Source organism: Temnothorax americanus, unplaced genomic scaffold (assembly GCF_048541705.1).
Source record: "Temnothorax americanus isolate GAGA-0224 unplaced genomic scaffold, ASM4854170v1 Scaffold20, whole genome shotgun sequence".
NCBI classification, from domain to species: domain Eukaryota; kingdom Metazoa; phylum Arthropoda; class Insecta; order Hymenoptera; family Formicidae; genus Temnothorax; species Temnothorax americanus.
The window spans coordinates 3,951,309-3,975,747 of record NW_027509339.1 but is presented as its reverse complement, the minus strand read 5'-3'; the positions used below and the strand labels follow the sequence as shown (position 1 = coordinate 3,975,747).

Genomic DNA, 24,439 nt, shown 5'->3' with positions numbered 1-24,439 from the left:
ATATTTGATAGCTTTTATAAAAACGCTCTTAGTTACTAATAAATATTAATTCGTATTTCAAATTCTTTTATCAACGATCTCTATAAAGAGATATTTACCAAATACGTCAAATAGGTAAATTTTGTTTTAATGAATTGCGTTTTATAAGAAGAAAGTAAACGAAAACAGTATATATAGTTCTTTGACATAAAATCGCAGCAGTAAGAGAAGGACAAATAAATATATAATTATTATATAGTAACTGTACGTAACATTCAAAGCATATAAAGTTACAAACGAATGCTTTTCGGTTTGCTTTGAATTCTTTTTAATGGATCGGAAAGATTGAATTGATTAATTAATTAAGTTCTTTAGTCATTAAAAAAAAGATACGTAGTGGATCGAAACCTTTGATATTTTCTATATTTTTATACTTGTGCGCGCGCGCGCACGCAGATAGTTACTTACAAATACCATAAATAAATATATGCATATAACTGCAGTGTCATTGACTTTTTTTTTAATATCATAATTCTGTAAAAATTACAAATATTCATAAATATAAGTCAAAGCACATATCTTCTTATTTATTTAATGTGTAATTTTTATATATCTTTTATTGCCAGCAAAAATCGAGAGATCATTCGTGTTAATTGTACATATTTATATATTTGTACTCAAAAGCCACGTGACGTTTCTATGACGTGTACAAATCTGATGTAATTACAGTCGGCACCAGTCGGCACGTAACACGCAATGAATCACGCGTCGGGGATAATTCCGAAATGCATCGGACACGTGGTAATCGCGAGGAACCACGAGAATAGGTGGCGTCGAATTAATGTCAGTAAAAGCCCAGCGAAAAGCCGAAGAAGTCTCCGGATAGAAATCGGGATCGAGGAGAGGCCGGCTGCGATATAACGCGTTAACCGAGCGTACGATTATTTATAGCCTTAATCGCGTTAATATAGAGCCGGCCCCCGCGCGCTCCTCGTCTCGCACTCGCGCACCGCCCAGATTTGCTGTCGGTCGATTTTTCAACGGACGATCCCCGAAACTTAATGGTGATATATCGGGAACAATCGGCTTGTACTTAACGCGCTATTCATTAGCAGCCGTCTCCGGTCCTACCTTTCGTGTGGTGCGCTTCGTTCTTTATTCTGATAAGCGGGATCGGCGTTACTTAGCGATAATGTATAATTAACGAGGCATCCAGACCGGAATGTTTGAAGGCTGGCGCGTATAATCCAATCGAATTCGCCGGCATATTTGAAGGTGATGAATGTCTGTAAAACATGAGAAGATATAGTACAACGAGAATGGCCAATGTGTCGTGTCGGGGCGATGATCGGGAAGTTGAACGAATAGAAAATCAGATCGTGACAGCTGTGGATCACGAAGAAACTACGGAACAAAAAAGTGTCGATGAAAAATACAAGACTATATGAAGCGCTGCGTGAGAGGTCGTGTTCATTTTTCAAAGCAACACGTCTTAAAAATACAGTTGAAGTAAATTCTGTGCGAGATCAGAAAAATACACTATTCTTTATTCCTTGAAAGCTAAATCTTTTATTTCATAATATCCGTTAGATTTATATGTATGCAGCTGTTGTTTCGATAAAGAAATATCTCTCTAAATTATATATAAACTTTTATTTTCTTTTTCTTATATGAAGGGGATTCTCTCTCAGTATTACCCCATCGCGGCTACCTTTTCTTTTTCCGCATCTCGTCAGTTGAGTATAAATCTCAATGGCTAGACAAAAGCAGGAAAAAGATGAGAAACATCAATTAAAGACAGGCCCTGGCCTGGTTCGATGATGTTCAGAAATTCTGCGATGACGAGGGCGTGCGAGCCCCCGGGGAGCTTCATATCTCACAACTGACAACATATGTCCGCAAGATGTTGTTCGCTCGTAATTATGGTTTAGGGTCACTATTTTCTATTCTTGTAAGAACCCCAATGGTCTGTCCCTATTAAATAAATTTATGGACAAATATTAACAAACATATATACTTATTAACTTTCTTTTAACAGAATATTACTGATATCTTCGATTCGTATGATTACTCAATTCTTCGATTTGTATGATTATAACATATAAAATAATATCTAGAAATCAATATTTTTATTAAATATCTTATGTGATTTCTCTCTTTTATAAGTATTATTAACAAAACAAATATTCTTTTACATAAACAAATTTCTTTTTTTACAAAGTCTATAAAAGCATAATTATGTCAGACCGATTAAAGATAAAAGTAAAAATGTTAATATTAATATTCCGATGTACCTGTAAATTGATTATTTAATTATAATGTGATACTAAACATATTTCCCTTTGGCGACTTCTACTCAATATCGATAACGAACAACTCATTTTCGCTTACTAAGGTCGCTAGAAAATTGAACCACAATTAAATTCATATCAGTCGTTGCATTAAGTTCGGTCACTGATGGAGAGCACACAAAATTTCCGGTTCGTTTACTAATGTTCATCACGGATGGAGGCTTTCTCCTTGCTCGTGCCCCGATGTATTTCCGACGGGACCGTGTCCCGCTTTGAGCCTTTTCCTTTTTGATGAAATGGTTATTACTATTGCAATGATGAACAGTTCTTTTTCATTCCATTTCAGGTCGCAAGCATTGAGACATTGACATCAATGCTCTCGAGTAAACCGACCTATACTTCGCGTCGAGACAAATATCGCGAAGCAACTTGAGCGTCCATCAAATATTTCTATATAATACACATCTTTCGCTACACATATATATATATAACATCTGCTAAAGTCACTCTCTTTTCTTTTTTTTTTTTTTTAAATTATTATTTAATTTATGTTGCATCGGTTGAGAGTATCAAGATATACTTTTAAACTATCACAAATAATAAGAAAACTTATAATAAAAAAATTCTTATTACGTAATCTCAAGCGGGGGATAGCAACTGTAATTTTGCTATATTGAACATTATAGTGATTCTACTGATTAAATTTACACTCTATAATGTATTCATATAATGATTTCGTGCCGACAACTAAAAATCCAATTATAATTTTTTAGTAGATTTATAAATTTTTGTTTTATTTTTGAAAAGTCATTAACTTATCCAATTTATCTAACAATGCTGCTTCACTAACAAAGTGCACTATTAAACACTTTTGGAAATATTTTTTTGACATGAGAAGAATAATCATAGAAAATATTTAAAAAACGGTTTGCTCTCTCTCTCTCTCTCTCTCTCTCTCTCTCTTTCTCTCTCTCTCTCTCTCCCCCTTCACTCTCTTTCTTTCTCTTTTTCTTTCTCTTTCTCTCTCGCGAAGTTCTTCGTTCGGTAACGAAACGCCGCATTTGACTCGCAAAATGCATAGAAACATTTCTGTCTAGGAAATGCAAGGTATCAGAAAATGTAAAACACATTCCTCGCTATGGCGGCAACAGCGGCGATCCAAGAAAAACGCTTTTTACTGGCAATTTCAGCGTAGCACATCGCGTCGGTCGGTGCTGAATTTTTATCGAAACGTAGCCGATGGCCATTCTCTGGACGTAAGGATTTTCATTGTCCAGTGTCCCGGAGATGCAACGCGAGTACACGTGGAATATGTATGGTTCCCGCTTACGGCATCGGCGGCGAGTTATGAATAAAAACATTTTGCGTCCCGGTAAAGCAAACGGATACCACCGGCCGACATATGTACATGTCCATTTTTCTTTCCGTGTCAATCCCTCACGATAATGTGCCGCGCCGCAGAACGAGTACGTGTTCCGCGTTCCGCGTTCTCGATCTCATCCCTCGATCAGATCGCGACAGCACCTGCACGCGCGAAGCCAGCCACCTGGAGCCTACCATATTTTTTCTGCGAATACGATTAATAATTTATTTCCAGCGCGTGTCGCCCGGATATTGTCGTGTATGCACGCTAGTTTTTGTCTCGTTTAAACGCTTACTCGGTTAATGATCTCGGTGGAACGAAATCGCATCAACTATACTGTGCTACCTAGAGACTTGTAAGTATCAAGAATTCATGAAACTAACATTCCGTGACGATAAATAATACAGGAATATCTTTCTGAATAATCTGGAAATTTGATACATAATTTTTTTATATTATTAATAAGGTTTTTATTGATAAGGTGATTTTCTTGATATTCATAAATCACTAATATGGATGACATTAATGGTTATTATGTTTATATGGTCAGTTAGGATAATTGTGACGTACATGTTTTTGTCGATTATAGCGCTATATTACAATTTATATCAGTCATAAATATGATTAATCTTTTTTTAAAGTATGATATTCTTAATTATAAAATGTTATGTGTAGAAAATGTATATAAGTTATCTTAATTATAAAAGTTTATAAAACAAAAAAATAATATTCCCCATTTCAGAATAAATAACTTTTTTGTAACTGGAGATGTTTTTACAACAAACTGGGGATCCTCAGCAAAAATAATAATTTTAAAGAATTGTTTGGCAAAGGCTACTAACTGAAGAGAATCTCACAGTAGGAGATCGAAATCGGTTTTGAAATTTGCAACCAATTATAAATATAATTATTTGTACTATAAAATTTGATTTGTCGCACGCACTCGCCATTTGCCATTTGCACAGGTCAATTTGTTATATGTTAACTACAGTTATATGTTAACGAGTTATATTTAATCATATTAATTGAAGAAAATATTAATTATAGTTAATAATAGTTTACTTATGATTTCATATTGAAATGATAAAACTCGATAAAATTTACAATTTTTTATAACTTCTGCACTTGCAATTATTAATACGAAAGAAGTAAGAAAACATGTATACAAAGTAAAATTCAGAATATAAGTACACAGCTATATACTTTTCTTGTTTATAAAGGCTTGATTCTCCCGTTCGCACAGCGATCTGCATCATTCTAAATCATACTTCCAGCATCGTCCGTTTATTATCATTCGCTTCGGAATATACGTATATAACGAGGCTTCGAGTCGTTGATAGGCAGAATTCATTGCGTGGCCGTATCGGCCGTTCCGCCACCGCTCACGGAAATATGTGACTTCATAAAGTCGATTCGTGTAGGGGCGCCTTATCTCGTTCCCGCAAAAGCTACTGCGGTAAACATTAGACAGAGACAAAGGAGAAACTAAAACGGGGGAGAACGATTCCGTTTTAACAGTGAATTTATGGCTGTGCGTGATTTTCGGCTGCGAGGAAGATTTCCGAGAGAGAAAGAGAGAGGGGGAGAGAGAAAGAGAAAGAGATGGAGAAGAACAGAGAGAGAACTCTCCCACGTTCTTTCGTTGGTGCTCCGCAACCGTGAAAATACTTTTCCTCGCCGATAACGCGGAAACGAGACCGAACGAGATTGCAATAGCTTCGGCGAATGTGTGCATTATAAAGAAATAGCGCAATCTTCACCATGTAGGCGCGCGGAAGAAGGAGTGAGGAAAAGAAAGAGAGGGTAAGAGAGCAAAATGGGAAACGATAAAGAGAACATTCAGGTTGCAGCCGGCTGTCTTGGAGTCGCTGTGCGTCGCCGCGGCATGCGCGTATCTGCAATTCACACGCAGTCACGCGCCGCACCGACACACGTTGTACACGCTGTTGCACTTTCTCGCTCGTGAGAGTCCTTCTCGAGCTTCGCGAGACGCGCACGTTGCCGTCGCAAAGAGCTCTTCTATCCTCGGCGGGTGAGATATATGGATCTTCCGGCTCGTTGCACATACAGAATAGAACGTAACGTTATGCGTTAGGTCGTGTTGCGTCACATTACGTTACATCTGAAGGGATGGGGTTGCCCTGACCAGCCAGCCTGGTCTAGAGAAGAGCATGTAACCGCAACGATACCCCCCGCCGGACCATCGTTTGATCGTTATTATTAATACGCACTCCGCGCGACAATCCCGGCGCGCAGTTGCGCCACAACGAAAAGGGTGCATTAAGCCTCGCTCTCGCGCGGAGATGGAATACTTTATGAATAATGAGTGTCGTCGAATATCCCGCAGCGCAGAAACGTCATTTTTTGTGAAATGAAACGAACGGTGTATGCGATTGTTTCGTATTTTCCTTAAACAATTTCTCAGGATTGGTATGCACGTTAATGTGCTACATTAAAAATTATTTGTATCCAGCTCAAATTAACTTTAACCAATATTGTGGAATTCTATTAATATTATGATTAATAGATACTAATTAAGCGATATTTTATATATATATATTAAGAATATTATATATTAAAAATATAGATATTTATTTTTTTTTTGGAAAATCTTGTCTCTCTTAGACATTTTATATAAAGTTTCTTCCTTTAGATTTCTTTACATCTTTGGTATTAACGTAAATAAATAAACATCAATGAACGCGTACGTGTTGTTCTGAGTAAGTAAAACGAATGGGGCTACATCTCATGTAAACCCTGGAGCACTTTAATCCCACTATCATTTGGGCTCTTTAAAGTTTCAAGCATTGAAGATAGCCGTTTGTGCTTCGCACGCGAGAGCTTTATAGATATCGGAGCTTAAAGTACCGCAAGATAACGGATATCTCAATAATAATACGGCAGCGTAGTGCGCAAACACAAACGCTATATATGTTGGATTACCGTATACCGCGCGGGCTGCGCGAACCGAAAGGCCGCGACACCGAAATTAAAGCTCCCTATCCCCTTTAAGCGTTTGCACAAAGCCCGAAGTTTAAGCGAGACTCGTCGGAGAGCACTTCGTTGAATGCGCGAGATAAATCAGCTTCATTATAGAGAGCGGCTGCGGCCGCGCGTAAAAGGCGAGCAAAAGAGAATTGCGTAATACATAATACGAGAGTCAAGTATAGCGTGATTCACTATATGTGCTTTTTCAGGGTGGTTCAATTAATACGCGATTACGTGCAACGTAGTTGCACGCCGCGTAAACAGCCGGAGGAATTACGACAAGGTAGCGCGAGGAAGAAGGAATCCTATGTCGCTTTTCGCGTTTTCCGTCCGTTCGCGTATTTATTACGTCGCCCGACGTCCGACAAACATGGGATACGAAGCATGACGTACGTGCAACCCCGCGGCAAGTTTGCCGTCTCGTGAAAAGCACGCGCGGAATAATTATGCGCGACGCATCGCCCCGGCGTATTACACCACGATACTTCCTGTTTAATCCTTCCGCTCTCTCTTCTCCGTTACTCCATTTCAGTGAAATTTCCACAAACTTGGGTAATGTGATTTTGTTTAAATAAACGCACATCTATATCATTTAATTATTAAGTATCAAAAGATATAAAATGATAATTAATATTTAATGTTAAATGAAAGGGAGTAATGAATGAAATAAATTTTCCTTTAAACTTAGTAAATTTAAGAGGAACAAATTGAAGGGAATAATACATATATATGTATATAAACTTCTGTGGAATTGAAAATATCTGATTGTCGACATCAAATATTCATTTTGGATTACCATCTTATTACACTTCTTTAATAATTTTTCGGTTTCTACTTTTTGCACAAGAATTAAGATAAATAGGTAATAATAACGAGGTCAGAAAAATTTAGATTTTGAAAATAGTAAATATATATTTTTGCAAAAGTAATTTTATATATACCTATAATTGTTAGCAATTTGAAGATTATTAAACTCACGACAGAGCAAGGAGTTTTCAAGCATTGTTCTTATTCGTACAGTGGAAAGAAAGCGAAAAGAGAAAGCGCGCTCGATTAAGGACGCTGTGCAGACTGCAACAGTTCTTTGATTCGTTGCAGCCAATATCGCAACGGACATTGCAGCATAATTTTTACATTGAACCAACGGAAAGGTTCTGCGAATTACGTACCGAGGTAGAATGCCAGCTACCACCAGCGTCTCTATTAATCTCGACAATAGGACTCATCGTTGAGCGCAATCATGCCTTTCAGATGCGCTCTCAGTTATGCATCTCAGCAATTACTCTCGCGCGACCCGCAAGCATTGATGCACAAATCGACCGTGTCGTGCAAATCAAAAGAACTACCTACAGGAGGGCCGCAGTAACGAGCAACTTTAAGTCAAATTACAAGAACAATTCTCGTCGGCGTCTTTTCGATGCAAATCTAATTGCCGTTGGTATCTCGCGTGATATCTCTCTCAGTCGAGTTTATCATCGTATTGTTCATCACAGTCTCACGGGTGGCCGATTGAGATAAGGCAGATCCATCCATCTACATATTTCCGTCTCGCTTGTTCGCGATATTCGCGTTAACAGCTCTGCTTCGCATCGATAGCGACAAGGTTCGTTGTACAATTAAAAAAGCGGATAGCTATGATGAGCGCGCGTGATCGAGTCGCTATATCTAGTTACGTCGCGTTTCCGCGCTGTGCCGCTCCAACGATCGACAGCAGAATATAGTAGCTACGCTTGTGATGCTCAATATGGCATCCGTTCGCCGAAAACTGGAGTATAATCTCGTTTCCACGGTTTCGTGAATTCGAAGAGACCAGTAGCCATAACGGCGGCGGCGGCGGCGGCCGCACTGCGTTGCGCCGCAGCGGAAAATCAGTCCGATAACGATAACGACATTTGCAACGTTGCTATATGCGTTTGCCCACCGGCCGGCCGACCGGTCGTCGGTCGATCGGTTGTTCGCCCAAACCGAATCATCCTGTATTTGTCCCACGACTCCTGCCGTTCCACACCGCAGCGATCGGAAAGAAGAGTTTATCGTTCCATGAAATGCAAATTATCCGGAAACGTAAATAAAACGTTTAACGTTGTCGGGATCGTCGTTGAGTCGAATCGCTTCTCGTTGCGAGATAGCCATGATAGTGTTAGTTCGAATTGGGAACAATCCATCCGTAGGAAAAGCGTAATCAGATTTGATTATCTCCTTTGGGAGAAATTTTTTTTTATTCTCGTATGAAAGTTTTAAACATTTATACGAAATGCAATTGAATTATGACGTTTAATTTTAGACAGCTTTTACAAATATTTTAGCTCCCTAACTTTATCTATAGATTTATAATATACTTTATGTAATACCCCCTGTTACATGTATATAATAAACAAACAATATTATTTTGCTTTCACGGAAATCATGTTTTTTGAATCGATTTAATGCAATTACATATTGTTTTCTGTTCTATTAACTAATATTTACGACAACTATTTTGCAAATGTTATTACGAAATATAATGTCGTGAAACATATGCTGGATGAGCATCGATCGATCACTCTATATCCATCTTGCAAGCCAAAAGAGATTAGTGCAACGAGGCGCGACTTTGGCAAATCGCGCATTAGCGAATCTGCTTCGCTAACGATAATGACATTCGCGCTGTCCCGTAGGGGCACCTTATACCTATACCTATCGAGCTACAACCCCCCCCAACGAACAATTATACTCCGGACAGAATCGCGCAGTCTTGTTCCGCGACGTGATCTCGATTGCTATGATCAGACCTGGAACGAGTGTGCATCGACGCGTGAAACACGAGCGGAATGATTATTTCAATTATCCAAATGAACGTCCGTGTCTAATTTAGACGGCCCGGCCACAAGCATCATCCCGGTATCGCGCCGCGCCACGCCGTCTCGCGGGGACCTCAAGCGGGCACCGAAATTCTATCAAATTAAGTATTATACATATATTGCGCGCGCCCGCGAGTGACGCCTTTCTCCGGTTTCTGAGCCGTTCTCCGATGAACACGGCGATGAGAGTTTTCGCCCGACTTGTCGGGAGTTTAATTTCGCGGGCGAGTCTCCTTGACGGAAATGACGGGAAGGGCGCGATGGATAGAAAGGAGAAAGGTTCTATTCTTACCGCGAAAGGGCATGTCTTTCCTCGGCGCGCGAAAGAGTTTAATCCTAGCGAGCAGGCTGAGTGATAAAAAGAAACGTCAAGACGGAGATTAGCAGATCTGCCGTAATTGAAACCGATTGGAAAGTTTTGGAAAACTTATTACTGAACTGACGCATTAGAGTGATGAAAAAGTATTTCTTTATCGTCGACAAATGCTCTTTGACATTCGCAATTAATGCAATTTTGTAGTTTTACAAGAACGAGAGAGAAAAATGCAAATAAATTTCAAATAAGTAATTCTAGGATAAAATTTATTTTATTAATTAACATTGTTCAAATTACAAAACTTCATAAAAGTATTAGAGTGAAATATTTTCTTCACTATTTATATTTAAATAATGCTATATATGTATATATTAGGCTTATAATTATTTTAAAAATTAATATATTCTACTTTCCAATCAATAATTGATTTAAATGAGACTTGATTTAAACATTTTAATGTAAGTGCATTTTTAAAACAAAACTTCAAGATATTTACGAAGAGTAAAGTCTAGGCATGCAATAATTTCGAATTAAAAAAACTCAGGGTAGCAATTTTTCAAGACGTCTTACGCGTGTATAACGGCAAGATGCTTTCCAAGTAAGCGAGAAACGTGATGGAAGGAGTACTGCTAACAAAAAGTTAATTACAGAATCACCGGAGGCAAAGAAACCGCATGGAATCTCGCTCTTCTCTTTGCTCCCTTCGCGGTCTTTCGGTCATCGGGTCCCCCTCTTCGGCGTCCGAATTCGATGCCAATCCCATTCTACCTGTTAATAATGTGGGTTCTTGTCCTGGCCAGCCAGAATGCAAATTATTGTGCGTGAATAAAATTTCAGCTGCCGCCATTCAGACTCTGCGGTTGCCTCCCTTCCTCCCCGTCCCTCGCTCGCCAATCGTTCGGAAAATAATACTCGCATGAACCACCGTATGTCCTCTACGAAATATATATGGAATCTGCATACATGCAACTGATGCGTTGTTGCTTATGTTAATTGAAACGTATATATATTGAAACGTATATATCGGAATAAATAATGCAATGAACATTGCACGCTCGGAATACTTTCAACGACTTTCAATAATTGAAATACAACAGCGATCATTATATCGAATACAATAAAACTAACGGTTTATACATATATATTTTACGATAAATTTTTTATTATATTTGTTGTAAAGATTTAACTTCTTTTTTATTTTCTGAGCTTTAGAAATATGTTCCTCATTAGGCAATATAACATTTGTATATAAACGTTAGTTTAACACCAATTTAACGGATGTGTCAAGAGAAATAATTATTTTTGAAAAGATGGTGACATTTTTGCCCTAAAAAGATTAATCTTTAAATCAATTATACATTTTTCTACATAAAAATGAAATTGCGAGAGGATGCACTTCAACTTAGTTGCACGATTAAATACGACCACAATCTCGTCGTTACGATGGCCACATGCATATGCCAGACGATTGAAAGATCGATTAGACGCGTTGTCTCTATTTGAACTATTTTGAACTGCGAATCCATTCTCGGAGACAAACGGGACATTTGCGCGAATGGTCCAAGTGACCGGCTATGGTTACGCAGCTGGCCACGTTCCTCCATCACCGATATTAATACGCGCGCATACGTCATTTCGCGGCGTGGCTGAGCAATGTTTATCGTGCTTGCAGATCAATCACTGGCGGCAGTACACCAAATCGCTTTATGATCTCTCGCAACTATCCCAATTCGGGAACCGCGGCGCGTAAGAATGTCCCTGGGCATTATTGATCTTCTCGCTTCGGGGTTTGTTTATGACAGGGATATGCCGACGGTAGGGGGATCGGACACTGTGAGTGCGATCATGAGGAAAATCCGACAGTTGTGGAGCCAATGTGCGTGACAGTGGGATAAAGTACTGCCCATCATCTTTTTTTTTATACACTGATTGTTAGTCATTAATTTACTCTCTCTTTCTATCTCTCTCTCTCTTTCTCTTTCAAAGCATAGGCATAATAAAACGGGATATTCTTTTGACGTAAATCATTTTTATATCATTTCAATTGTACAGCAGATGAGCTCGAACCGTAAATGTCGAATCGCATCAAAAAATTAAACGATATTAAATTTCAATTATATTATAAAAATATTATTAAACGCTTTTTTGACGTTTGTAAATTTATTTCAAAGGACTCAATTACTATTAAAGTTCCTTTATTACTAAAAGAATGCATAAATTACTAAAAAATTAATTTTTCACATGAACAATTCATGAGACAATTTTAATAAAAATAATCACGCCGTTAAACACTTGACATATGTAATATAGTAGGAGATGGATAATTTCTCTGAGGGAACAATTTAACTTTCGTTGGATATGGGGGACGCGTACGTTCACTTGGCTCTTCAATTAGATCTATCTAAATTACACGGCCGCCGATTTCAGCCAATCCACGATCGCGGCGGTAAGGCCCGTTTATGGCCAGCTATTAGACACCACAACACATCATGCTGCAGGGCCAACCATTGGATTAGACTCGGCAGACTTGACCGCGCGGGAAGATATGTGCGCGACCCAGCTGTGATTCTCATTGAGCGCGCTCATCAATCACCTAAATGTAACACACGCATGGCCCCGCGATATCGCGAGCAACCCCTTCCTACCTTCCCCGCCACGCACTCTCCGCTCACTTTGTTCTGACATCTGTCAAACGCGACACAGGGCCCACCGCACAACCGCGGCATCCCTTTTTTTTTTCTTTATTATCCACGACAGTCCGGTTGCGTCTCGCACGTATAATTTCGTATGCGTCCCTAAATAAGTCAGCTCGGATGGCCATTACCATTGATACCGCTTGTCTGCCGCCTCTCTCTCCTCGCGTCGCGCCGGCCCTTCCATTTGTTTCGGCCGGCCCGAGGCCCGAACACACATGCACGGCCATCATGACTCCGTCCGGGACAGGTTCGTAAAATATGAAGACTTTAATCAAAAGGGCGACGGAATAAGAACGAGAATCTCGGACGAAAACTACCGAGACGCGGACAGTGAAGAATTAATGATCGACGCGACCGAAGAAGGGGTCGACGATCCTTGAAAATGAGCTGGCCGCAATATTCTGTGTTCTTTTGTGTAACGGACGAATGTATGAACGTACGGCGTCCCGGGTTTGTCAATGCTCGGCTGCGATTCCGTCCGTTTGTGCGACGCGATTTGCTACGAAGATTGATAAACGTGCCCATCTCCAAAGCGACCGAGCAACAAGAAAGAATATTCGAGAGAAAAGAATTCCTTCGTTGCTGTCGTTCAGCATATTTCGTATAAGCTTCTAAAAATTGCATCGAGACATTGTTACGTGAAAAAAATTAGTGAGTTAAGATTTTAATATAACTGCACATATTATTGCAAGAGGGAAGATCTATGCCATTATTTTTTCAGTCAAGAATGGATACATATGGTTATGAAAGACTAATGGACATGTATATGTATAGAATTGTTTTATTGAATGAAAATTAATCCGTTAGTTAAAACTACGTGGTCTGCATTGTTCTATAAATTATGAAGGGATTATATGTATATATATTATATATTAGATGATTTTTCGCTGCGAAAAAATGCTTATTATTATATTTATAATACTATTATGATGCTTATATATTATTATGATATTTATGATATGAATTTTTGTGCCTTTGCGAAAGATAATCATTGGTTTTAAATACATATTACATTAATCAGTTTGTGACACTAATGCAATTATACAGATAACTTATTTTTCCAAACTCAAGTTTTCCAAAAGATTTGTTTTAAAAAAATGTACTTACGCGCGCAATAAAGTTTATTTTTATTTTCAAAAACTTACTTAGAAACGTGATTCAGATTCTTTTCTGAAATAACATGTTTAATAGTACCGTCGCTACTGGAATTGCGTTTTTATAATCCGTAGAACAACTTTTGCGAGGAAAAATGCTCGCGTTAATGGGGGAAAAGAGAGTAAAAAGAAGATTTTATTAGACAGGATAATTAAAAATGTAATAATTTACATCACTACGCGAAATGAAGGCTTTAATGAAAAGGATAAGAGGCGCGAGCGGTCGGGAGCGATCGGAGGAAAATTGCAGCGACGTCCGGAATAAAAAGTTAATGAACACTGCAAGACTCGTCCGACGTTATAATGCATTCCTTATTGATTATCTTACCCGTTCTGATGGCCCGGTAACGTAATAATTAATTGCGGAATATTGATTACATACGAACTCGATGCGTTCAGTCTCATCCATATATATACGTCCAAGTGGAAGCTTAATTCTACATTTTTACAATAAATTATTCCGTCGCTTCCGTTATTATTCACCGATTTCAAATTAATCCATGCATCGATCGATTTCCCATTTGCTATATACGAAAGTCGGACACCTACATACCGCGAAGTTATACCTTCTTATTCCGAAGAAGTTATATCTTCTCTCTTACCGCGTCCGGTCGAATTCGTAAGGAGTTTGATTTTCGCTAATTATTATTTATTCACATTTGTGTTCTTGATATAAAAATGAATATGAAAAGCAAGTTTCTTTATGACGCTTTACGTGGGTGAGGTTTCTTTTTGCCCCAAGTAATGGAACAGCTGGAATAAGTGCGAGAGTAATAGCTCGTGCTTGGAAGCAAAATAATTGAGAAACTGTGTACGTCGGTTTACGTATCCATAAAATATCGAGACCTTAATTAAAACAGTAGCAGACGAGAAAGAACGAAGTGGAATTGTAGCGACGGCGACAATGAAAAATTAATAATAGATGTAGGAAACACTCGCGCTTCATACTTGAGACACATTACAATTTATCACTCGACTTAATAGGTTTCTCTAATCAGATGTTATTCATCCAAAAGAAAATGTGATAATATGTTGAAAGGATTCACTTGATTCTCTGAAAAAAGTTTTAGTTAATTTAAAAGAATTTATCTTGATGAGTACTTAAAAAGTTTTTTATTCGACTTTTCTGATATAACACATCCAATTTTATAACAAAAGAAGAAGCGGATATATATTTTTTCTTTAGAACGTTTCTCGCGGGCGCGGGCGTTTACAATAATTTTCTTGCATAAATGGGACGTCCGCCTCAGCTGTGTTTCATTCATCTCACGAGCTGGCACAACTATTATTTATGCATGCCGCACGTACCTATTACCTGCTGCATCCCGCGTAATCGCAGCCTAAGTCGAATCTCGCACTGGCTCCCAATATATCGAATCAGTTTGCAAATGCAACACGAAGGAGGAGGACGGGGGGTAAATGTAATCACCTACATCTAGTTTCCATACTATACTGGGACCTAGTTAAACCTGTCTCGCAGTAACACCATGATCGAGTCATAATCATGTACAACCAAAAGTTACCAATCCGCGAATTTCATGTTACGTCAATTGAAAATATTTACTCTAAGTCGGTGGTCTTCTTATGAAAACATCATGATAATATATATCTCTTTTAATAAAACTAAAGCAATTTAACAAATAAGAAATAATAAATTTAAAATTTAAAAAAAAAAGGAAATTTAAAACTACAATTGTTAAGATAATGGCAGTTCACGCGGTTTCTCGCGTGAAGATTGATTGTTTATGTCACTCCTACCAAAAATTCAGCGCGTAAGAGGGGCAAAGCATCAATTATCTTTGCACTATACAGTAACCGCGAAAATCCGTGGCGCGGTGCAGTTTTTCTCTTTCCACTTTCAGTGATTGCCAAAGAGATTTAGTGCCGATGTCGGGGATCGTTTTCGATCGGGCCAAACACGCAGGTAAGATCTACACCTTGGAATTTATTCCACTGTCTGGCCTAACACACGCGCACGCGGCAGTATGCCTGTGGAATTTGAACGCCGTGAACTTCGGCGGCTTGATTTACGCGCGATGGATAAGTTGTAACTCACCGTTTATATATATCGATACCAGAGATAGCGCGCGCGTTTGATCTGACATTGATATGTTCTCGTCGCGTCGCACATAGCATTTCAGACTCGCTCTACTTATCAGCTGTAGATTTTCCGGTAAATCTGAAATCTATCTTATTTTAGCAAAGATATAATAGAAAGATACATCTTTCAATTTTGATAGTGTACATACATATATAGTATATACAATGGTATATACAATATATTAATGACATACATATTTATGTACTTAAACTTGAAAATTCTTATAAGCAAATGTTGCGTGAGAATTTAACAAATTCGTAACAAACGATATTAACTATGAGGAAATCATTATCCTCCCTAAATTTCACGTGCACACTCTCTCTATGTGTGAACAATAGCATTTTATTTATATACGATGAAACGAGACTTGTTAGTAATAATTTGGCTAAATAGGAATGTTATAATAATTCGGATAAATGGAGGTACTGAAATAATGCGCGTGTAGATATGTAATTAAAGTTTGAAGTATTATTGGAGCAAAAAATAAAAATTTGCCCTAATTAAAAAGAATTATAAAAAGAAATATATTTATAAAATGGCGGTATGCTTCATCTCAGGAACGTTCTTATTATAATCGGTGTATGTCAATGGAATTATAATCGTCTTAAGTAATATGAAGTAGCTAGTTAATTATATCAATAAAAATTACAAATTATTATTTTAGTTATTTTAAAAAAGAAAGTTTCAATTAAACAGTTCTTTATGCGTTTTCAAAAAAAGACACCGAAAAGAAAATGCTGTCTTTTACGCATTTAAAAAAACTCTGGCGTTTTCGGAAAAGAACGCGTAAAGAACGCTGAACATTTGTTTTGAAAACGCGTAAAAAAACGCCGCTTTTTTTTTTTAACGAATCCAAGAACGTCAATGTTTTTTTTTGAAACGCGTTTTTGAAACCGCAGCGGGATTTTTAAAACCGCATGCGGTTCTTTTCTTTCTTTTACTCGAGCTTTCTCTGCATTATGTGTTAGAAGAATAATAGATATAAATTCTTTGAATATTTCATCTAATTCTAAGATTTTTGTATTTATTATAGCATTACTGCTATACATTCAAGTACGAATGTCTTTACCCCAATACATTTCAGGAATTTTTTAAGCATATAGGATGACACACGTTTCATAAATTGTGCGCCACATGTGTGTACGATTAAAAATGTATCATCAATTGGCAGCTTTTTATCTAAACATGAATATATACACGTTTTAAATAATTTATAATATCATATCTGTTCCATTCATTCATGAAAAAATTTATTAAAGCCCAACTGCAATCTACAACTTTAACAAGTGGCTATTTTTTTCGATTTGTTTCAATAAAATATCGATATCTTTTTAATAATACACATATATTGATGAATATCGTGTTCGGATGTTATCATTTCAACAATAGGTAGTATTGACTTATTTCTCTTTTTTGATAATTATAACATTGTACATTATTCTCTTACAATGAATATCTTTTGGCTCGCGCACTATTAATATTAATCCTGTCACATTAAAATGAGCTGTTCAATCATTTCACATCAATGATATCTAATTAGTTTTGTGAATACATGATAGCATGTGAAAGCAGACTGACAACGCGACGTATCGAATATATGAATCTTTGTTATACGTGTATCTTCTATCTATTGTTGAACAAATCAGACATATCGTTTGAGTTAAGTATTCAATTATTTTTACAATTATGTTCTGATTCAGCTTCCTAAAATCGAAAGCAATCTTAGCTCTTGTATATGTCCTTTTTGAGCAAGTTCTGGCTCAATCCGTTTTGCAATCTCGCACTGCAATGTGCTTAGAGGAATATACTGAAATTGTTCTTTTACAATTTTAGGAGCATTTCCTTTTAAGAGAACAAAAAATAGTCCTCCGTGTTTAATCTCTTCACATTTTGTACCAAAAATAAAAAATGTACATACTTCTTCATTTAGCTTAAGCAGTGCAAATATAAAAGGCTTGCGATGTTATATATCTGCATCGCGCATAAATTACATACAAATCAGTATTTTTATTCAAATTTCTCCAACAAATGTTAAAGAGCATGAAATTTAAATTTATTATATTAATACAGCTTGATATAAATATCCGCGCTTTCAAAATTTTTTTTTACTTTGGCAGTTTACTTTTATTTTTTATATTAAGAGATTATTAATAAATTTAGGATATTTTTGTTTAAAACTATTTTTAAATCTGAAATATTGCTCTTTAGGATATAAAATATTGAAATTTATATATTTTTATTTTTAAATATAAGTATGAATATTCTCAACTGACCCAGTGATCAAATATTAGATTCTCTGCACTCGCGAAATTTGATGTCCACATTTTTGATATTATGGAATCGCAAATAAATTTAACAAAATTATTATGATATTTAGGATTTGGAAAATTATCGCCGGTTATAAAAATCTGAATTTGCAAAACGGGATATTTTATCTTGTTCTCAATTAAACGCATTTGCGAATTCTATGTTGCGTTAAATATTCGCTAAATTTTTAAATTAAATTCCGTGATAAAAATACTTGATTCAAGCAATGCCACGTTTTTTCCATGTTCTTGAACGCAATCGCTGCTTCGGCGAAAGGCCGTATCACTGCCTTTCATGTCAAATAGATGTTAGCAAATGCACGGTACTAAGCAGGAAGTCGAAACAATTTTCATCATAAAAAATTATTTCTCGTCGGTTTCCAGGGCACTTATCGATGACTGCTGATTCGGTGTCCTATTAAAAATTAGGATTTCCGTTACACGAAGTTAAATTCGTTGTCAGATTTTTTTGACAATTTTCGGAAGCAATGATTTTAACCATGACGTAACAATGATTATTTATATATTTTAACAAATTAGATCCCAAAGTTAATAATATAATATATTTTAAGAGATTTTCTTCTCATAAAATTAAATTATTGCAAAAATATTTTGTAATTGCATAACGTTTAGATTATGCAAATATCTGGAAAAAGATGACTATTGTTAACTTACTACCGAACCTATCATTATCGCTCATCATTATCGGGAGCAGTTCGGAAAATCCGATATCCGTTTCCTGCTGTAATGAAATCCTTAGATCATTTAATTTTCTTTCATGGATTGATCTCGCGGAACCTAATATAGAAGCAAGACACGTCTCTCTCTTTTATTAGGATCATTCTTCTTTGTGTACTAAGGAACTTGTGTGCCACTTAGTGGAGGAATTTAGTTTAATTGTTGGTCTAGTTATCCTCTATTAAACTCGACAATTACGCGTTTTTCGCAATTTTTAAGGTATATATCGAGTACAAAAAAATCGCGATTACGAAGAGCGTCCACTGTTTGTCAAATCATATAGTTATTCTTACATAATATTACTAAACGAACATAATTATGGAAGTCTTGCATTGCATCGAGAATGTTAGAGAAATTACGCATATCATAATCAAATATCGATTATTATCTTAGTTGATTATTGATTTATTAAAGTTCTGTCTGTTTTTTCGCGCATCGATTATTTTCTTCAAAAACTTTCTCAAAGTGTACTATAGTGATCAAAGTATTCTCTTTTATGATTGGAAGATAAAATAGATAAGTTTATTAATGATCTTTTTCAAAGTGTTTATAATCTCGCAGAGAAAAATAAATTCTAAGAATTGAAATTTGCTTGCTGTTAATAATCTTTGATATATTGAATGAAAATTGCTTGCTATGCATTGCTTTACACGGAATCTTTAAAAATACGAGGATAAAAAGACTAAAATGCTCCGCGATAACAACCCCGTGGAAGGATAATAATTTCTTACGTACACACGCAATCCAGACGAAGACCGCGGCGACGTGTTCAGAATCTTCCACAATCGAAGCGGAATTTGTTGGACGTCGATCACGGAGCGGATTTTCTTGGCGCAGTCAGTAATTTCCCTAAGGCACCGGGCCCGATCAAAGACGAAGTTCGATATTTCAGTAGACGACGCGCTGCGCGGATACAAAGATAGGTGTAGGGGGAAGGGAAAAGCAATAATCCCTACATCGGTACGGAGCAATTCATCGGCGGGGATTTCGTGCGGGATTGCGTCAGGTTTAACCGTGCTATCCGGTTAAGTTCTCGCGTTTCAAGACTCTGCGGACGACTTCGAGACTCGCGAATGATTGAAGAATTCAAAATCCGAGGAAGAGTGGTTGTTGGGCGCGCGCGCGTGGAGTAAGAGATAATGCTCTTCAATTTTATTCCGCCGCTTGAAAATCCCTGTATTCGCCTGAAGGGCTGAAGTAGGTGCGCGATCAGCAACGTGAATAAAAGATGTTAAAAATAAAAGTAATATTCACGCGCATGACGAACGCGTCTGAGAAGCTTGCTAACTTTCTCCTCTCCGAGCTTCAAATCTTTCTGCGTTAAGGAACATTATATTAGAGCGAACGTTGCCGGGGTATAGCCACTTTGCACAAAATTTTCGCTCGACTGCTTCGAAATGCAATTCTTGATGTAACAGTCGCACAGTATGCTAAAGAGAAGAAAAGGCAATTTTCGAAAGACACAGGATTCGTTCCCCAGCGCAAATCGTGCGCGGACCTAAATGAATTCTGCAATCGCCAGTTTAATTTAAACTGCTGCGCCGACATCATGTACCAACGAAAGTTGATTTAATTCAATGGAATTTAATATAACGTATTCGCGCACGTAGTGCGAATTTGCATAGGTTAATTCTGTTATTCTGTACCGGCGTTCGTATCTTGTGTCAATTTTTCTCGATAACATTCTTCAATTATATTCATTTCGTCCTAAGTAAATTATTCCACTACTCACCAACGATTGTTATATGCTGATATCGTATGGAATTCAACAATTATACAATTAAACATTTCTTTTCAATCAGGGAGCATGAAAAGCTTCATTGAAAAAATTACGTGTGGATGTAATGGATGTATGGTGCGCTATATATAACATGTACGTATATCAATATAAAAGTAATCTAATATTAAATTAACTAGTACGCCGCTCAATTTCTACCATTCAAATGTGTACTTTCTAAATCTGAATCAGTGAATAGTCACTGATATCACTGTAAGGTATGCCACTGATTCGAATCAATGGCATACTTTACACTGATATCAGAGTGACTATTCACTGATTCAGCAGTACTATTCACTGATTCAAATTTAGAGAGTAAAACATATATATTAATTTATCAACTTTAATTTCTTGAATATGCCAGCAAACCGAAAAGCAGAAGGAGAGAACAAATCTTTTCTTATATATGCTCTTTAAGAAAAATATGTGCTTATTTTTTATAAATGAATTCTATTGTTACTATTATAATGTTTAATCGAATGAATCTTGACATTAAATATTAATATTGTATTGATATTTTTCAAACAAGAAAAACGGATTCTTGTCTGACATAATTACTTGCATGATTAAAGTTACAAATGTTACAATTAACATCAATTGCATTTTTATGTGCCAGCTAGTACTATGATTTACTAATTTTGTTCAATAACGCTTCTCATTATATTTATTTAGTATCCGAGTAAAAATTATTCTATTATTGCCCGACTGTAATTACAAAATTTGGCAGTAAATCAATGCGTGTACGAGTAAAATAATAGAATCTTAAAATAATCGATGTACTCAATCTGTATAACAAAATTAACTATCTTCGTAGTTGAAAAAAAAAGTTTTTGTATGACGTTTTCTTTATAGAAACCGATAATACCCATTCAATACGCAAATCAGCTCCAAAGTGAAGTCATTATACCAGAGCGCTCATCAATTGGATACCCTCGATATCGCGCCGAAATAATACGACAATCGCGTCTCGCGCAAGAATAAAAACCGGTCTTTGTTCCGGCGCAATTAGTTATGCTGCAACACTTCGAGCTCAATCGACAGCAAAAATCGCACCATTATATCGCTGCGCGGGTAGGGGAAAGAGCGCGCATTGTGCGCGCTCGCGATCTCTCGCCGCGATTTATTTCTCCAAAGGTCCCGCGGGCGTGCGAAGTCATATCGTAATGCGGCTGACGCACGATGATACGACATGATGAGATTTAATTATTGGAATCGATCACGTATATACGCTTTTAATCGAATGGGCGTGGACACGTCGATCGCACGAACAAAGGACCGGGGAAAGGGGAGTTGGCTCGATTGAGAGAGATCGGGGGAGGCAGAATAGCTCAAGCCGACTTACAACCAACGTATAAATTGGGGTAAGCGCGCATTCTCCCCCTCTCTCTCTCTCTCTCTCTCTCTCTCTCTCTCTCTCTCTCTCGCTTTCTCCTCAGTTTTGTCCCAGGCAAAGGGTTAAGTACGGGACGAGAGGAAATAGCAATTAACCCCGAAGTCGGTCGGATGGACGTATCTGAGATTCTCGTTGAAACCGAATGTTGTTTGCGTTTACCATCGTTGAATAAACGGCTTTCAAGCTTTTATATGATAGACTGCATAAGGGTGATTCTTCTAAGACCAGTAAGTAGGTGAACTCATTGTACGAATATATGTCGAGTAGATCTTCTCTTGTTGTTATAGCTTTTATATTGTGAAACGCTAAGAAGAAATATGATTTATAAAGTTATATTTGCTAAACGTTGACAGTACACACAGCATCACACTTGACAAAATTATGAACTACAAGACGTGAAAAATAATGTTACAGAGCTAAATTATTCTCGCAACTTACAGTCATTTTTTGTTTTAGTGTAGTGTTTTTATATTTAAAATAATTGTCATAGTGTTAAAATATACCGAAAACTCCCATTTTGTTATAATTTAATGTGTGAAAGCAAATGTTTTTTCAATTTGGCAGCTGTCAAACAGTTTGTTTTTGTTCTTGATTAGACATAATTCAATTCGACATATATTGGAGTTGATTATCCAAACAAAAGGGGATGAGTTTTCGATATATTTTACAAATCTGTTCTATCGATTACAAACACTATTTTATTGAAAAACATTTTGATAGTATATATTCTTGCTTCTGATCTCGCTTATCAATCAAAATAGTAGTGAGGAGAATTTTAATTCTTTGATGAGTTATTATTAGAATATTACTAAAAGTAATCAAGTTATATGATTTATATATATATATATATATATATATATATATATGTATATATATATATTAGGTTATTCCGCTTTAAATCTTATATTCAAGGTAAATTCTTATGTTTAGATATATAAAATTCTAATTATTACTATATTTCAGAATCGCATTATTTCGTTTTGACATATTAATTATTGCAGAATCAGTATTATAGTTTAATTAAGGGCAAAAAATTAAATAACTTGTATATATTATATATTTTATATAATTTATTTCTTTTTTTTATTCGCAATATTAATCATTATTGAGACATTTTCTTACGCGGAGACCGTACAAAATTTCAATTTCTAATGCACGAATCGTCCAGTATTTACATATGGCCAAATCGAAATTCCACGTCGAATCCCATGCGGGTTCTCCGTCGACGTCCAACTAAATTATCAGAATTTCGGCGTACTAATTCGCTAGTAAATCCAGCTTTTGAAGTTACATATTGCACACATGCGGTTGCTCGCAGAGCATTTTGCGTTCGCATGAAACTCGCAAATTCACATTCACGGGATCGCCGCGAAACCAGCGAGGGCGTCGGCCAGCTCAGCGGCGATCCGAGCCCAGCGGGAAATCCACGGAATTGTAATGAAGATGGAGAAAGGGTAAAGAGGGTGTATAACGTCAAGAGTAAGCGTAAGGGGCGAGAAAGGGCGATTAATTCCCAAGACATAGGATTTCCCGATATTTCGCTCTTCGCTCCCCTTCAAACGCCTAAATCACGATCGCCCTTTGCGCCCAAAATGCCCGCCGCTTTTCCGGCTTCTTAGTAGTATTCGCGAAATCAATAACGTCGATCGCGTTCCACTTTTCAACGCGAAATGTTCGCCGTCGCCACTGACAGAGAATGCTTTATTAAAGTCCAATCAAATCGCCAAAGGCTACATACCGGTTATGGCGCGAGCGCGAGCGCTTGTACGTTATTGGGTTTATCGGAAATTTGCTGAGTTCACGCCTTGCGAGCAACCGATGGCCTCGGTTTGCCGACGATTCCTCGTGATCAAATAGAAAGTTCGTCTTTAACTCATGAGTACAGAAAAGGTAAAAATAAAGTTTTTTTTTAGTTATAAGAACAGATTTAATATGCACAACTATATAAGTTATATATATCTTTGAATTAAATATATATTATTAAAATAGTGCAATATATATATAATAATTTGTACCTTAAGCATTTTATTATATTTATATGAGTATAATAGAAAAATTGCATATATAAATATGCATGAGAAAAAAATTGAAGTTACATTAGAAATGAAATGTGCAAGAAAGGAAATTGTTAACAGAATACTATAATATATGCACATAACTCAACCGTTCATATCTTAAAAGCAATCTCTGTGCACCGATGGCACGACATATATTCTTGCAACAAAATTACGCGCTATTAGGGATAATTATAAGCTTATCGCGATCAGCCTACGACCAGCTGTTATCGGCCGATGATTCCGCCTTCTGCAAACGACGTTAAACGCTCTTTGATCACCCAGGCTGGTTCTAGACGTCGCCGGTTATTAGTTTGTTTTAGCAGGCAAATGCTTATCTTCCCCTGCTTCTTCCTTTGCCCCTTCTTTTTTTTATTAGCAATTATTAGGCCATCATCGTTCCAAATAAACCTCTCCCAGGCGTTATTTAATCATTCTGTCGC

At 36.9% G+C, this 24,439-nt stretch overlaps 1 protein-coding gene and 1 long non-coding RNA gene across 4 annotated transcripts in view; both read left to right on the top strand.

The window, feature by feature from the left end:
• LOC143897487 (uncharacterized) overlaps positions 1-24,439 on the top strand; it is a 173,996-nt gene that overhangs the window by 35,334 nt on the left and 114,223 nt on the right. The gene's annotated exons all lie outside the window — the stretch shown is intronic.
• LOC143897492 (uncharacterized) overlaps positions 4,224-24,439 on the top strand; it is a 91,342-nt gene continuing 71,126 nt past the window's right edge. Inside the window, exon 1 of the long non-coding RNA XR_013256934.1 lies at positions 4,224-5,665. This is a non-coding gene — a long non-coding RNA (uncharacterized LOC143897492). The remainder of the gene's footprint in view (positions 5,666-24,439) is intronic.